The sequence below is a fragment of the Amphibalanus amphitrite genome, unplaced genomic scaffold (genome assembly GCF_019059575.1).
Source record: "Amphibalanus amphitrite isolate SeventyFive unplaced genomic scaffold, NRLGWU_Aamphi_draft 000280F_arrow, whole genome shotgun sequence".
Lineage (NCBI taxonomy): Eukaryota > Metazoa > Arthropoda > Thecostraca > Balanomorpha > Balanidae > Amphibalanus > Amphibalanus amphitrite.
This window is the reverse complement of record NW_024881775.1, coordinates 265,454-270,285: the sequence shown is the minus strand read 5'-3', so window position 1 is coordinate 270,285 and position 4,832 is coordinate 265,454. Positions and strand designations below refer to the sequence as shown.

Here is a 4,832-nt window from a genome sequence, read left to right as displayed (position 1 = left end):
CGAGATCTGGAAGCGGCACCCTGCACGTGCGCACGTGCAAAATGGGTCCCAACTGACTTGTGCACGGCACCCTACTAACCGGTCCCTAACTGTGTACCAAATTTGAGCGCAATCGGTCGAGCCGTTCTCGAGATCTGGAAACGACCCCTGCACGTGCGCACGTGCAGCAGCACCCCAACTCTGGCACATGGATATGCAGTGCCTAGTGGGTGCCTACCTACATGCCAACTTTCAGCGCAATCAGCCAAGTAGTTACCGAGATATTGCAACAATTACAAAAGTGACACCTCTTCGTTTTGCACGTGGCACGTGCATAAGGGGTCACCCACATGCATCGGGAATAGTCCAATACTTGGTAGAAGGAATGAAGCTACCCTACAAAATTTACCGCATGTAAATCGGTCAAGTGGTTGCTGAGATATAAGCCTCGCAAAAGCGTGACCACGGCCGGCCGGCCGGCCGGCCGGCCGCTCATACTCAGAAATTTCCGTTATGCCGCGTTCCCACTACGACCGTTCAACATCGTAAAGTGAAATAACGGGAGAAAACCGGCAAGATCGGCAAAATCACAGCATGCATTTTTACGATCTCTGCCGGTGGTGGTGGGAACCGGGTATTTGACACGTGTTTTCGGATGGAGACGTTTGTAAGGTATTGAAAGTTTGCTCCCCATCATAACCCTGTTCACAAGGGACAGTTTGGGACATTAGCACCTCTTGGCCATTTCTAGTATCTCCCGCATAGCCATTTTCAGTCGGAACTAGGTGTGTCCGAAAATTAATTATTGGACCATATAATATGAATTTTTAAACAAGCATTCAATACAAAAAAGCCTTAGAAGCTCATTCCGGTATATTTTTATTTCAACATAAGTAAATTTTTCCCTATGAAACAATATACCATATTAACAACTACTTTCTCTACTAGTTATATACCAACCGGCCCGGCGGCGCTCCAGCGGCTCCAGCGGTAGAGCTGCAGAAATTCAGAGACGCAGTGCGAGTGATCGTCTGACCACTAATCATAACGAAATACGTTTCGATTGATGCTTATAATGCAAAAACATGAAAGAGTTTTTAAACTTCATGTAATAGGGCGAGTACGATTATGTAATTATGGCGAGTTATCGAGAAGGGATTTTAGAGGGGACAGATTTCCTAATAAGCGTAGTGCGCACCACTGCGAGAGCCACACGAGAACCACAGGTCACAACTACCAACGTCGGTTGATATCCATGACTGATGTATGAGATTTTATTAGGCTTAATGCTTAATGATCGTGTTGTTTCTGGTTCGGAAACAGCGTCGTGCCCTGCGTCGTGCCGGGTTGCGGCCAAAAGTGCGCAATACGAATCGCAAAGTACGTAGGTATGGCTAATATTGTTGCCGATATATGGCAAAGACGGTATTAACAAATAATTTGCCGGAAGCCGGAGCGGCAGATCAACGGATTAGAGCTAATAAGCACGGGTTGCGCTCCACTAACGGTTCGGTCATTGGGACTGCGGCGGGCGGTGGTGAATGGCGCCGCCGCTGCTGCACGAGAACGACACAGCATTCCGTCGGAGAACGAGGTGGACGAAGACGAGCGGCAGATAATCGTCGAGGGGGACCCCGGGGACGAGGGGCCTGTCGCGGCGGTCACCAGCATCAAACAGTCCATGCTGACATCCGCGCGCCAAGACGGCATGGGGCTTTTCGGGGCGGGCAGCCAGGGGCGCAGTGGAAGGTGCACTGGGAAGGGGAGAGCAAAAGCAAAATTCCTAGGCCAAACTGAATTAGGCAATCAGTTACGGCTGCCATAATGTCCAGTAAACTGACCAAGGCAACAGGACAGCTATCATGCCGCGACCCCTAAAGCTCTGTAACTCATCACAGCAGTCAGTACTCACTCACAGTACCCATTCATCGGCAGCTACACACGTGTGCAGATCGGGGCGAACGAAACTTCTGGGTGAAAACTAATCAGATTTGACTTTATATTTGACCAATATCGCATATCACTGTACACTAATACGCAAAAAAAAGCTCCGTCAGCTCCGACGCAACGGCCCTCTCGCCCGCAGAGCACGAACAGCAGACACTCAAACGGCCCATTGACGTACCGCGGCATTCCGACAGGTGGGTTATCTACACTCAAAGTCGCGCATTCAACCAGTCAGGAAACCACAAACATCTAAGCGGTGCACCGTCACACACGGCTGTAACACGTGTGTGTAATGCTCACGTGTAATGATCGTCTGCATACAGCAGCTCGGCACGGGCACTTACGCCGAAGAACAGGTTAAATGACTCATACAGCTGTGCTTATAAGCCACGTGACACGGGACTACTACCTGCGCCTTTCGGTCGCCCAAAGTTCATCTGTCACCGGTGGAACAACGATAGTCGCTTCCCCTTCAACGACCAGGACCGTTGCCTCTCGTTATCATCCATCCCGTGCAGCAGTGACGGCTGATTCGTCGCCGATTGGCAGGCAGCCTGCCATTTCTTCGTGATTCTACCACTCGGCAGCTACAGCGTCCGCCGCCTGCTGGATCATTTAACTGAAATCAGAAATGCAAAAGATTTATTAGATAAATCATTGAGTGGAAAATGGGACAAATATATGGGAATGTGACAATTGAGCGGGCTATGTGACAAATGCCAGAAATCTGGGGCTATGATTGCTATGAACAATTGTGGCTGTTATTTCACTCCAAAAGTTTCATGCCCTGGAATTATATCCACTTGGATAGTAAATCCCTCTCTGAAATTTGTTGTGCAATGAAACGAGATTATGTAAAGATATAAAAATATTTTCAACAATTGATAAAATGAAGCAATAAGAACCTAATTTTCAATTTCATTTCAGATGAGATCCTAATGACTATGATTCATGCACATGTCTGATTGCCAAACCTGATGAATAAGCTTTGTCATGTCATGGATGGCTGGGTGCATTTTGTCAATAACACTTAGGTTTGACATTATCAATAGAATAGTTACATATAAGTCATGTATGGTTGTCAGTCACAAATAACAGGCAAAGGTTCATGAAGATAATAATTTAAGCTAAAAAATGTTGTGCATAGCCCATTTTATGTCATGAACCCCTCATGCCACAAATGACAAGTCAAGCTTTCAAAGTTTACTTATGTGATAACAATATTTGACCTGAGAAGACATGAATATGATCTGGGAAAAACTGAGTGAAAGTACAGTGACAAAATACTATGAGAAATACTCTGGCATAATAATGCATAATACATTGTATTAGAGCTTCACAGATTTGACCATCTGAGTTGCCCTAGGTGCAGCATAACCAATTGATTTTTTTAAAACAAATAATTACTCTTAGGTATTTAATACATACAATATTAATGAAGACAAAAATATATTTGTTTCTATATGAGATATATGTATGATAACTGCGCTCCTAGTCTTCACTTTCTGCCCTGACGCCCCCTGGTAGACAGCAACAGTGTTCGTCGGCAAGGTATTTGTCAGAAATTATACCAATGCATTTGCCTGGCTTTAATAAAAATCATTGCAGGAGCTGGGAAAACATAGTGAAATACTTAATACCTAGGTAGCATATTCATGACATTTCATGTAAGCAATCCTAAATATTGGTATCGGCACATAGCAACACCCAGAAGTTGAAATGGTTTTAAGTAGGATTTTTCAAGCCTGTCTAATCGTTTAAAGAGCACAAATCAATACAGCAAAAATTGAGCAGCAGGTGCAACAGAAAGTCAGAAGTAAAAATTGGGAGGTGATTTCTTTTGCTTTTATGGCTGGTCAGTATCTAAGGTATCGTGACTTCACATGCGCTTTTAACTTAAGCTTTAAATGATGAGACTGAGACGGGTTAAAACTTTAAACATCCTTCTTTGGTTATCATAAATTGTATTTTTTATAAATTTAGTCCGAATGGTTGAATGGGTGGATTTGAGGAATCAGAGCCCGCACTAAACATAGCTTGTTGTGCTGACCCTGACCCCACCACCCGATCGCGCAATTCCAATTGTATGGCAGAATTTTGTCCGAACGTATGTTAATGAATGTAAAAAAAATAATCTGTATGTGCCATATTTAATTAAATTTTCACTTAACAGCAACTTGAGTAGGCTTTACCTGGGTTTAACATATGTTAATACTTGTGTATCCCCCGTGCCATCAAATTGCGGCAAATGCGCATGCACTCAATCGATGAAATATCAACAAATATGAGATAAACCATCAAAAAGTGTGGCTGCAATAATTTTCGCCATGCTGACTTACCTGCAACACCTCATCTTAATTGAAATAGGCGTATCTGCAATCTTTTCTCACTAAATTCGCAAACGTCGACGAGTCGAAAACTCGAAATCAACTGCGGAGCGCGGAGCCTGCGGGGCGACGACTACGGTAAATGAGAAAAACGATAGGATGTTGCCAAGTGCGCATGCGCAGACGCCTCTGCCGAGGAACCGACGGCCGCCGATTAGCACAAGACTGCTTCTTAGCACCGCTAAGCCATCTCCGAGGGAGATGGCCAGAGGCTGCCATATGTGGGCTGCCATAGGCCATCGAGATGGCCAACAGAGGCGAGCCCAGGAATATACCCGTTAACCCGGCAGGCGGTGGGCCTACCAGCCACCTTCCACGCGGTGGGGGGGGGGGGCACTTTTTTGCCCCCCCCCCCGTATCTCCGAAACTACTGGACGGATCCGAAAAATTCAAACGGCGTTCGATAGCCCTGTCAAATTTGTCGAGGGAAACCAAATTTCATTGACCTCGGGGTCACCGATGACGTCACAGGTCAGGTCAAAGATAAAATGTTTCACCGTTCACAGGGCTTCTAGGGAA

General features: G+C 45.6%; 1 long non-coding RNA gene across 1 annotated transcript; it reads right to left on the bottom strand.

Annotated features, from left to right (window-relative positions):
• Nucleotides 1-1,954: 1,954 nt before the first annotated feature.
• On the bottom strand, nucleotides 1,955-4,582 carry LOC122387280. Its single transcript, XR_006257545.1, has 2 exons — nucleotides 4,266-4,582; nucleotides 1,955-2,545 (listed from the first exon to the last, which is right to left on the bottom strand). It is a non-coding gene; the product is annotated as an uncharacterized LOC122387280 (long non-coding RNA).
• Nucleotides 4,583-4,832: the final 250 nt, after the last annotated feature.